Source organism: Macrotis lagotis, chromosome 7, assembly GCF_037893015.1.
Source record: "Macrotis lagotis isolate mMagLag1 chromosome 7, bilby.v1.9.chrom.fasta, whole genome shotgun sequence".
NCBI lineage: Eukaryota > Metazoa > Chordata > Mammalia > Peramelemorphia > Peramelidae > Macrotis > Macrotis lagotis.
In genome coordinates, this window is record NC_133664.1 from 91,045,220 (window position 1) to 91,058,192 (window position 12,973).

The 12,973-nt window shown below is 35.5% G+C and overlaps 1 long non-coding RNA gene across 1 annotated transcript in view; it reads right to left on the reverse strand.

The window, feature by feature from the left end:
* LOC141492696 (uncharacterized) overlaps window positions 1–12,973 on the reverse strand; it is a 66,034-nt gene that overhangs the window by 11,840 nt on the left and 41,221 nt on the right. The window lies entirely within an intron of this gene.

Below are 12,973 nucleotides of genomic sequence, written 5' to 3' on the forward strand. Positions count from 1 at the left end.
GGATTTGAACTCAGATCATTCTGACTCCAGGATCAGTGTTCTATCACCACCTAACTGCATCCAATATATCTACTTCAATTGATTTTAAATACTGTGAATATGAATAACTCACATTTATATAGCATTTTTAGGTATATGGTATTTTCTTCATTATCATGTCATGTATGTTGTATGAGTTTTTTTGCACTATAAATGAGAAAACTGGAGTGCAGACCAATTATATGACTTTACCATGATCATACAAAATGGATATTTGAAGAGGGATTTGACAGGTATACTGATTCTTAGTCTGCCTCTATACATGCTGACACATTGTATTAACATAGATGTTATCAGGGATCATTACACTTAACCCTTCCTAGGTCATAAAGAAAAATGATAAGCATGATTACTATCATAGATTACTATCTATAGAACCATCATTACTATCTATAGAACCATCAATGATAGTAAAACCATGTTACTAGAAACAAATCAAATTAATAAGGAAATGGAGAGACTTCTGGCCAAGATTGTGGAGAGAAGCCAGGCAATGTCCTAAGGTCTCCTGGCTTTTCCTCAGAACTATTGTGAATCAAGCACCTGAACAGAATTTAAATCCACAAAATCCAGAAAGAGCAAAGGAGAAGAACATTTACCAATGAGGTATGTCTCAGGGGGGATATAGGAAAGCCAGGGGCAGAGAGGAGAGTGAGCACAGGGGTGGTGGGATGAGATCTGGGACTAACTTCAGGACAGCCATGGAAGCTTCTGGCTTTGTAAGCAGGCAGAAGAATACCAGTGAGGTTAGAGGGAGAGTTCCAGTACAGTGGGTGGAAGAGTTCCAGCATACAAAGCATCTAGACATCAATCTGGTCAGCTCTGCTGACCTGGAAGACCAGGGTCATGGGGCCTGTATTTTAGTAGAGTCCATGTATATCCTGTTGAGCCCCCTCCATCCACTTGAGAGAAAAAAGGACTCTTTCCAGAGCAAACACGCAACCCCCCCACCTGCCCCTCCCATGCTCAGCAAATCTCTCTCAGTAACTAGTGAATAATAAGATAAACTATATAGCCCAAGGGCTCAGCACACATTTTTCAAGAATAATTCAGACCCTGCTGCCCCCCCCCCAAACCCTCCTAGGCCTAGGGAGTGGGTCACAAATCAAGGTCACAGAAACTCCAGAGAAAGCTTCTAGCACCCCTACTGGCCAGCCCACTTGGAGTTACTAAACCCAGTGAGCTAAACCTCTACAGTTTTCAAAACCAAAGGTCTGTGAACCAGCTCCTCTCCCAACACAAGATACCTAGGAAAATAAAGAAAGGCCTTAGAAAAGGGGGCCATGAAAGCAATCTCAAAGACAAAGGCCCTAACTCAGAAAGAGCTAGAACTACTGAGGATAATATGAATTTGTCTACATCTCAGAAAGATTTCTTAGAAGAGATCAGGAAGGGGTTTAAACATCAATTGGAAAAATAAACAAAAGAGGAGTTTAAAAATCAATTGAAAAAATTGCGAAAGGAGCCAGGAAAAAATTAACACCCTTCAAGAGAAAATTAACAACTTGCAAGAAGAAAAAAAAAATCCTTGGAAAATACAACTGAGGAAGTGCAAAAAAGAAAATAATTCTCTCAGAACCATGATTGGGCAAGTGGAAAACTCCTTCAGAAATAGAAATGACCAATTGGAAAAGGAGTTGCAAAAGGTAAATGAAGACTATTCCTCTCAAAAAAAAGAACAAAATATGTGGACTTCATGAGACAACAAAAATATGTTAACAAAACCATAAAAAAACAAAAAAGAAGAAAACATAAAAATACCTCATCAATAAAATTATTGACCTAGGGAATAGTTCCAGGAGAGACAACATAAAAATCATTGGGCTTTCTGAACAAATTGCAAAAAAAAACCTGTATCAGGAACTTTTGAAGGAAAATTGCCCTGATATCATGGAACTAGAAGGCAAAATAATTATTGAAAGAATACATCAATCCCCTCCTGAAAGGGATCCCAAAATGAAAACACCAAGGAATATTGTGACCAAATTCCAGAGCTATCAGATAAAAGAGAAAATCCTGCAAGCAGCCAGAAAGGAACAATTTAGATTCCAAGGAGCCATAATAAGGATTACACAGGATCTGGCTACAACAACATCATGGGATATAAGAGCCTGGAATGTGATATTCTGAAGAGAAAACTAACTTAGAATGTAGTCAAGGATTCACCATATGCCAAAACTGAGCCTTCTCTTCCAGGGGAAAAGATAGACATTTAAGAAAATAAGAAACTTCCAACTTTTTCTGATAAAAAGACCAGGGCTAAATAGAAAATTTGGACTTCAAACAGGAGACTCAAGAGACACATGTAAAGATAAGAAAAGGGTAAAGAAAAAAAACCCTGCTATTCAATAATATGAAACTGGCTATATCCCCACTTGGGAAAAAGATTATCATAACTCTCAAGAATTGTAACTCTATTAGAGAGAATATACTTAGGCAGAAGTAATGGACTCTCATGAATTGTCCATTACTCTGATAGAATGAGGTAAAAACAATATCTCCTTAAAAAGGGGGATAGTAAAGAAGCAGGAGGATGGAGGAGATTTGATGGGGTAAATCAAATTACATGAAGAGGTGCAAAGGACCTAATGCAATAGAGTGGAAGAAGGGAGGAGGTGAGAACTGCATGAATCTCACTGTCATCAGATTTGGTTCAAAGAAGGATTAACATATACATGCTCAAGTTAAGAAACTTATCTTACCCTTCAAATATTAAAAGGGGAAAGAGGAGGGTGACGAAAAGAGAAACTAACAGAAGGTGGAAGGAAGAAGAGGCAAAGGGAAAAGGGAAAGATGGGGGAGGGGTCTGGATATGGGGTCAAAGACACTGAAGGAGGGGTATTCAGAAGTAAAATACTGGGGATTATGGATAAAGTGAAAAAGGGGAAAATACAAACAGGGAAAATAGCATGGAGGGCAATAAAAATTAATAATTATAACTTTGAATGTGAATGGGATAAACTCTACTAAACATAAGTGAATAGTAGAGTGGATTAAAAACCAGAATCTTACAATATGCTGCTTACAAGAAACTCATTTGAAGTAGAGAGATGCATATAGTGTAAAGGTAAAAAGTTGGAGCAGAATTCATTTTGCTTCAGCTGAAGTGAAAAAGGCAAGGGTAGTAATCCTTATCTCAGACAAAGCAGCTGCTAAAATAGATCTCATTAAAAGTGATAAGTACCATATATTAAAAGTGATATGGTACCATATATAAGGTACCATAGACAATGAAGCAATTTCAATACTAAATATGGATGCACCAAGTGGTATAGAATCCAAATGCTTAGAGGAGAAGCTGAATTAGTTACAGGAAGTTGTAAACAGCAAAACTCTACTAATGGGAGATCTCAACCTTCCTCTCTCAGATTTAGATAAATCTAACCATATAATAAACAAGAAGGGAGTTAAGGAGGTAAAAAGAATGTTAGAAAACCTAGAGCTTTGAAGAAAATTGGATGGGGATAGAAAGGAATATATTTTTTTCCTGCAGTACATGGCACTTAAACAAAATTCACTATGTACTAAGGCATTAAAAGCTGATAATCAAATGCAGAATGGCAGAAATAGTGAATACCTCCTCAGATTATAATGCAATAAAAATCACATGCAATAATGGGCCATGGAGAGACGGACCTAAAACTAATTGGAAACTAAATAACCTCATTTTAAAGAATGAGTGGATCAAACAACAAATTCTAATGAAAACTAATGATTTCATTCTAGATAATGATAGTAACAAGACAATATACCAAAATTTCTTTTTGTTTTAATTTTTTTAATTTATTTAATATTACTAAAGTATTCTTGCTGTAAGAGTAAACAGTATAACCCCTCCTCCACAAAAATATAAAACCTCATGAGAAATACAGTGAAAGAAAGAGAAAAAAATGTGCTTTAGTCTGTTTTCTGAGACCATTAGCTCTGTCTCTTAGGTGTATCATATTCTTTAGCATAAGTTCATCAGAGAAGTTACTGCTATATTTTTCAACAGCTGCTGTTGCTGGTTGTAATTCCCTCCATCCATTTCTCCCAACTACCATTTATTATATTTTCTCTCTCCTTTCACTATGTCCTTATTCAAAAATGTACTGCAAGGCAGTCAGGTTTTGCAGTTGACAGAGTACTGGCCCTCGGACCAGGAGGTCCCAAGGCTACATTACACCCCAAAGACCCAGCAACCACCCAGTCCCTTGGTCCCAGACAGGCCACCGAAACCCAGCACCTTAAAAAAAGTAAAAAAAAGAAAATGTTATATCTGACTATCCTTTCCCATGATCTACCCTCTCCTCTATCATGTACATCCCCACTCCCCTCCCCATGTCCCCTTTCTCTCCTTTTTATTCTAGATTTCTTGAAGAAAGTCTGTATATCCTATTGAGTATGCATGTTGGTTCCTCTCTGAGACATTTTGATGAGAATGAAGACTCCCTCATTGCCCCTCACCTTCCCCCCACCCATACTATCTCTTGACTCTTTTACAGGAAATATCTTAGCCTATTTTACCTCTCCTTTTTCTTAGTCTCAGTACATTTCCCTTTCACCCATTGACTCCATTTTTAAAATATATTAAATCTTCAAATGAGTATTATCAGTATTATCTTCCTGTGCAGGAATATACACAGTGCATCATCATTAAGTCCCTCCTAATTTATCTCTTTCATTTACCCTCTCTGTGCATTACCTGAGTCCTGTAGTTGAAGATCAAACTATCTGTTTTGGTCATTTCAAAAGGAACATTTGAAATTCCCTATTTCATTGAAAGTCCATGTTTTCCCCCTGGAAGAGGATGTTCAGCTTTGCTGGGTAGTTGATTCTTGGCTGTATTCCAAGATCCTTTGCCTTCTGGATTATTATATTCCAAACCCTATGAGCCCTTAATGTGGATGCTGCTAAATCCTGTGTGATCCTGACTGTAGTTCCACCATATTCAATTGTTTCCTTCTGGCTGCTTGTAATATTTTCTCTTTGACTTAGGAGTTCTAGAACTTGGCTATAATATTCCTGGGAGTTGTTTTTTGGGGGGGGATCTCTTTCAGGAGCAGATCGGTGAATTCTCTCAGTTTCTATTTTACCCTCTGCTTTGAGGATATCAGAGTAATTTTCCTGTAGCAATTCTTCAAAAGTGAAGTCAGGGCTTTTTTTCCTGATCGTGACTTTCAGGCAGCCCAATAATTTTTAAATTGTCTTTCCTGGATCTGGTTTTTTTCCCCCCAGACCAATTGTTTTTCCAATGAGATATGTCACATTTTCATCTAGCTTTTCATTCCATTGGTGTTGAATTATTGCTTCTTGATTCCTCACAAAGTCATTGGCTTCATTTAGCTCCATTCTACATTTAAAGGAATTACTTTTCCTCAGAGAGCTTTCTTATCTTTTTTTTCCATCTTGTTAATTCTGCTTTTTAGTGCATTCTTCTCCTCATTAACTTTTTGGATTGTTTTATCCATTTGACCTAAACTAGTTTTTAACATCTTGTTTTCTTCAGCTTTTTTTCTTAATCTCCTTGACTAAGCTGCTGACTTGATTTTCTTGTTTTTTTCCTGCATCTCTCTCATTTCTCTTCCCAATTTTTCGTCTACCTTCCTTATTGATTTTGAAGATCATTTTTGAGTTCTCTCATAGCCTGAACCCAACTTCTATATTTCTTGGAGTCTTTAGATGCAGAAGCTTGGACTTTCTCATCTTCAGATTGTATATTTTAATCTTCCATGGGACCAAAATAACTGTCTATTGTCAGGCTCCTTTTTTTCTGTTTACTCATTTCCCCAGGCTGTGCCCTGGATTTGGGGTGCTTCCTGAGTTTTTGAGTATTATTGGGAAACCCCCACAAGGACTGCATTTCTTTCAAAGTCTTATGGGAGGCTTTGACTGCTCTACTGCCTATGCTCTGGTCTGTGGGTGACCACAAGAACACTCCTCTGCCCCGGGACTGTGAGGAAGGTCCTTGCTTTATGAAAGTATGGGCGTCTAGATTGTTACCAGGGTCTTAATATGGAAAAATCCCCTGAGTCTTGTCCCAAGGACAGAGGAAAGATCTCCAACAGTTCCCCCCACTCCCTTACCTTCCATAGGCTGAGAGCTCTGGGAGCAGCTGCTGGGTGGCTCTGTGTGTCTGCTTCTGTTTCCTGGGATCTAGGCTGCGTTGAGGGCCATAACAGTGCTGAGGAGAGTCATGCTGGCCTGGGCTTTGAGCTGGATCCAGCAGAGCTGCCGATCTTCCAAATTGTGCTTAGTGCTCCCTGGTTTGGCAGGTCAGGAAACTGCTTCTGCTGCCAGGACTCTGGGATGCCTAGGCACTCAGATGACCTGGGGCTGTTCCTAGAAGACTGGAGCTCCTTCACTTAGGTTGTCACTCCCTCCAGCCATGTAGAACCAAGCCTTCCCACTATTTTCTAGCTTACCTTGAGCTGGAGAATTGCCTCACTTGATCTTTCTGTGGGTTCTGTCTCTTGAAAATTTAGAGTAACAATTTTAAGGTTTTTGAAATATTTTGGAGAGAGCTCCTAGGAAAGGCTGTTTTCCTGCCTCCATCTTGGCTCCTCCCAATAATCAATAATTTCAATAAAGAGTATGAAAACAATGAACAATATTTCTAATTGATGGGATAAAGAAAAGCATTATTTAGGGGAAAATTTGTATATTTTACATACATCAAGAGAGAAAGAGTAGGTCAATGAACTGGATGTGCTACTAAAAACTAGAACAATTTAAAGATTTCTAATTAAGCACAAAAGTGGAAATCCTGAAATTCAAAGGAGAGATTAATAAAATTGAAAGTAAAATAATTGAAGTCATAAATGAATTTTTAGCTAGCATTATAATAGAAAAAAACAATAAAATTAATTAGACATTGATAAATTTGTTTAAAGAAAGAAATAAAAAGAAATTACCAATATCAAAAATGAAAAGTGGGAATGCAACACTAATGATGAAATAAAAGCAATTATTATGAGTGATTTTGCACAATTATATTGTCCAACTGACAATGGAAGTGAAATAAATTATTATTTGTGAAAATAAAAAATTTCCCAGTTTAACAGAAGAGAAAATAGTGTTAATAAGTTAACTTATCTTGGCCAAAGAAATTGAACAAACTTTAAATGAAAGCATAAAAAATCCTCAGAACTAAGATTTACAAATGAATTTTATCAAACATTTAAGAAGCATTTAATACCAATAATATGTAAAAAATTGAAAAAAATAAATAAAAAGAATAAGCCCTACCAAATTCCTTTTATGACACAAATATGGTTTTGATGCTTTAAACTAGGGAGATGTAGGATATAAAAAAAACATATAAATCATCAGCATTTCAAAACCTATCTTGAAGAGGTACAAAGAGATATTCTATGTTAAATAACTGCATACAATTTAAATTATTTGCAAAGCACCTGCAAATACAAACTCAGGAACTTAATGAACAATAACAAAACATTCATCTCTCAAATACAGATGGATCTAAACAAGTAGAGAAATATTAAGAACTCATGGGTAAACTATTTGAATGTAATAAAAATGGCATTTTTACCTGAGTTAAAATGTTTTTTCATTGCCATAACAAATAACCAAAGAACTGTTTATATAGCTAGAAGATATTTTTAACATAATAATTTAGAAGAAAAAATGATTAAGAATATCAAAATAGAGACAACTAGGTGGTACAATGGATAAAGCACAAACCCTGGAGTCAGGAGGATTTGAGTTCAAATCCAGTCACACACATGATAATTACCTAGTTGCATAACCTTGGGCAAGTCACTTAACCCCACTGACTTTCAGAACAGATAAACCCTCCTCAGGCCTTCATTCTCTTCCACATGGAGATTCTGAATTCTTCTCCAGAAGATGCAATTGTAGGTGAGCCTTGAAGAAAGCTAGAGAAGCTAAGAAGCAGAGGTGATTAAGGAAAACAGGCCAGTCACAGAATCAGGAGATGTAACATCTTGTATCAGCAAAGAAATCAATGTCACTGTATCCCAGAGTTCATGAAGGTGATTGATATGTATGAAGACTCAAAAGGGGAAAGGCAACTAAGTACAAAAATACTGTAAATGTAATATCAAGGGTTTTATATTTGATACAGGAGGAGTATTTTAGTTTATTGGGCAGAGGGAGGTGTCATGATCCAGTTTATTTAGGAAGATCGCCATAATAATTTACTGGAGGATTCGTATGCTGTGTGGCTAGACTTGAGGATCAGAAATGACCCACAAAACTGTTAGAGTATATCAGGCACTTTAGTGAAGGCACTTGAGTGCAACAGGGTATGTGTCTGGGGGGAGATCCTCAGAGGAAGAATATTCATTTTGTATGAAGTTTTGATATTTGTGGATAAGAAGCCCGTTGGAATCTCCCTGGACCTTATTTTCAAGGGAGGGTCTATCAGTGTTTCTCCTCAGGGCTACCATTACTTGATGCTATGATCATCTTGCTAATGGGAGATTATTCTTTCAGCCTCTTTATCTGTCCTTTGATTCAAGGATGCTGCTCATAAGCTCCTCAGTTTCTGGAAGTCAAAAATTGGGAAGTTTCAAGCTCTCATTGAACACATGACTTAGACTTGTGTTTTTCTTTCTGGTCTGGGTACCACATTGGGGAGGTGTGAAAAAGTAGAATGAAATATAGGCACATCTAATGTTGATCTCTTTCTTATTCTACTTTCCTTGATTGAGTTCATGGATTCTGTCTCTATTCTAATCAGACCACAGTTGGAAAGAGTTTCATTACCCCTTCTTCAAAACTACTTCATATCTTTTCTTTCAAAAGACCTTAAGGGAATAAAACTTCAGGAAAGCTTTAGTCCCAAGAGCAATCTAATTATGGAAAGAGTTAACCAGATGAATATATGGTTCTATTTAAGTAATAATTTAAACATGTTTGCGCTTGGTGAAATAAAACTTCTGAGGATGTTTCCAGTGCTAGAATTCTATGAGTCTGAGTTGTTTGTTCTGAAGATATAATATCCCTTTGACCAAATATTTATGGTGTAAGATAATTATTTAAAAAGTTCAATTTCCATTTTAAAAAGCAGATTATAAAAAAATACTAGTTCTTCAGGGATCAATTAAATTTGCTCAAATTTCTCAAGTGATGAAGAATTCACTCAATTTCAAGTCACTGATACAGAATGTCATTCTCTAGACACAATCTAACTGAGGTCATGCAAATATAAATGTTCAATAATAAAGAGTATTTTAGGGAGTGGCAACCCCCATCATTGGACAAATGCCAATTTTTGAGGGAACAGGTAAGAAAAGGACCATTCTACTTTCCTGGTGGTACCTACTTTTTGCTGTGCTGTGCATCCCAACCCCAACCCCAGCAGACCACATGGAATACAGTACAGGGGCATTTACTAAGTATCAGAGGATAATTGCCTTGGGAGCAGGAAAAAACAATCAAGGGAGGTCAGGAAGTAGTTTCATTGCCAAGCTACTATTCTAAGATCATCTGTGGCAAAAATGAGTTGCATGGAATGAAATTAAGGCTTTGGAGGAAAGCAAATAAAATACAATCAATAATTATTTATTGAGTAACAATTGACTATAACAGAAATATGAGAAATAGCTTCTAGGGAAGTGGATAACATTGGAGAAAGAGAAGATGATGTTTGCTAAGGGGATAGGATGAAACGGCTAAGTTTTATTAAACCTAAGAATAATAAACAATCATTTCTTGGAACATTTCCTCTTCAGAATCCTTTAAAAACATCAATTATACAAAATGGTACTAAATATAACAAAGATACTTTGACAAGAATCCATAAAATTTCCTGGAATATTTAGTTTGTACAAAGCATTGACATCATTTAAATGTTCTCTGAAACTCTTCCATTTGAATTATTTTAAAGGAAAATATCATTTGAAAAGAAAAGTTCTAGAATGCTTTAAAAATATTATTAGTTTAAAAATATCCTAAAATCTTTGCCTTTTTGGTTACAATTTTCTGGCAGATATCTTTATTATTTGTTATATAATTATTAAGTTATTTTTATTAGTTCAACTAACCACAAAATAAATTAGTTTGGCATATTACTTACATTATATCATGAACTGGACCCTTATGCTGTCATCATAATACTGAGAATTTATATATTAAGCTTTCTAATTCCAGAGCACATTATAAATGCTAAGTATTTGCCAAAGCATCCTGGGGTCTTGACATTTGTTTTCTAGGTATATGAGAGAAGGAAAAGAAATACAGTGTCTAGACTGTCACAAATTACACTTATGAGAATTGGCATGGGGACCATGTTACTTAGTTCCTCTCAGAAAATTTTAGTCAATAACCCTAAACCAGAGACCATGACAGGCCTTCACTTGGTCTGTGGTGATAAGGTCATTAAGAATATGGATATATCCATTCTCTAGTTTTGAGAATGAAATATCTACTTATTCATTTGGGGAAAAATGATATCTTGAGCTCGAGATTTTTTAAAAAAAATTATATACACAGATATTAGCACATATGGGAGTAGTTGCTACATGTTTGTTTGTTTGATTGGTTTGTATGGTTGTTTCTTTGCAAGGCAATGGGGTTAAGAGACTTGTCCAAGACCCCACAGCTAAGTAAGCATTAAATGTCTGAGGTCAAATTTGAACTCAGGTCCTCCTGGCTCCAGGTCCGGTGCTCTATTTATTGTACCACCTAGCTGCCCCTGCTATATGTTTCTTAATATAATGTACAGTAGTGAGAGATACTATACTAAATACAGGCAATATCTAGCAATCTAATTTGGGTGAAATACAACTGATATAAAGAAGAGCAATAGAAAATGAGATTGTAAAGTGAGGATTAAAGTCAGATTGTGGAAGACTTCTAACATAAGGTTAAATAATATGCATTCCATCTGAGAGACAAGAAGAAACCACAGAAAGTTCTTGAGTGGGAGGGTGATATGGTCAGATTTGTAGAGCATGCATTAGAATGAAGAGAATGAAAGTAGAAGGTCTAATTAGTAAGTTTTTAAAATAGTTTAGTAAAGGGGTGATGAGAACTAGAAGTAGGGCAGTAACCTTGCAAGAGGAGATACAAGGATTGGACCTGAGAGGAGCTGTGAAGTTAGTATCAATACTACTTGACAAATGGTTGAATATAAAGAGTGCTGGAGAGGGAAGAGCCAAGGATGAGATCCAGCTCACAAACGTGCCTTCAACAGAGTTTGGAGAAAAGATGGGTTTGTTCTGAGATTGAAAAAAGGGAGATCTCATAGATTAGCTTGATTCATCACAAAAGTATCCTTAGTGAATTCAAAGTAAATGATGTGTTTTAGGGAATTTATTTCTAATATTAAAAACTAATTCCCTGCAAGTGTAATTGTTTACTCATCCAGTCCACATCCGAAAGCTAAGCATTTAGCAGTTATTTCAAAAGATTGTTTAAGTAAATAGGTATAAAAAGTATAGGCAGGGGAGCACCATGATAGGAAGTTCCCAAATATAGAAATATTATTAAATATTCAAAAAGCATATTGCATGTGGACAATATAACTTTACTTTAAAAAGCCTTTCATGTTTTAAAGATAAACTATGCTTTTTTGCAAAAAATGGCATGTTACAAAAAGGTCATATTTATGTATTCACAATCTAGCTTCTTCAATTGCTCACAAAGCAATTGTTATTAATGTGGCAAGAATTTTATTTTTACTTTGGAAGGGGTAATAGACAAAGCTAAGAAATCATTTATCTTTAGATCTGATCTATTTAGAAGTTAATTTGATCAGAAGTTAGTTGGCTCACTTATTTCAGTTAAAGAGAATATATTATTAAAATATTTATGATTTTTGTTAAAGAGAAAATTTTATGTATATATGATACTGTAATTTTATAATTTTAGTTTCAAAAGATAATTTCATCTACTTTCTTTGACTATATTCTTCACTTAACATTTCATGGCAATTATTAACTAAACTTTTGATTTGGGCCATAACGACAACCTCTAAGATATTTCTCAAGCATAGATTGTTATCTTATTAAGGTGTTGAAGTTTACAAGTAGGAAAATATATATAGGATGAGGAGATTAGCTTTGGGAACAGATAAAGCAATATAGTTAAGCAAGTAACATACAGCTAACCTCTCAACTATATCATTATGTTTGTGTCCTAAATAGAATCCTTATATCTCGTCTCTTATCCCTGCAAATCTATCCTCCACAAAGCTGGCTAAGGCACAAATTATATCTTCTCACTCCCATGTTCAAAAACTGTTGATGTTAAGAGGTATGTGGTCAAACATTTGCAGATTCAAATCTGGTTCTATTAATATTTCTGCTTTCTGATTTTGTTTCATCTTATTCTCTTTAGTACACTCTATATTCCAGTCAAGTTAGTCTTCTAGATATTCCTTGAACTAATAATGACTTTCCCTACCTCTGGGAATTCCTTCCCATAAACCATTTTCCCTTAACCAGAATGTCTTCCCTTTTCTTCTCTAAATCTCAGAATCTTTACCTTCCTTGAAGGCTCAGGTGCCACATTCATTATCAATTCTTTCCTGATCTTCCCAGTTGTTACTGTTTCATATTGCTTCATAAATGATTATCTGTACACATGTTAAATTACTCAGTATAAATTAAGTTCCTTGAAGACAATGATATTTTTTTTGTCTTAGATTTCCCAGCATTTATCACATAGAAACACACTGAAGTGGCTTAATAAATTATTCTTCTGTTAAATTGAATTTAAATGAATGAATGTATAGGATCCAAAAGGAACAAAATCTGCCGATGAAAAATATATTAGGTCACATTGTGAGGAGAGACAAAGATCACAACTCAAATTTGTCCTTCCTGATCAAGATATAAATAAAAATCTATTTATATACACAGAGGAAATGAAGTGAAATAGAAAACTTTGTACTTCCCTAATACCAACACATTTATCTTTTGACCATTAAATTCTTTCACAAAGGAATGGTTTATTACTTATAACT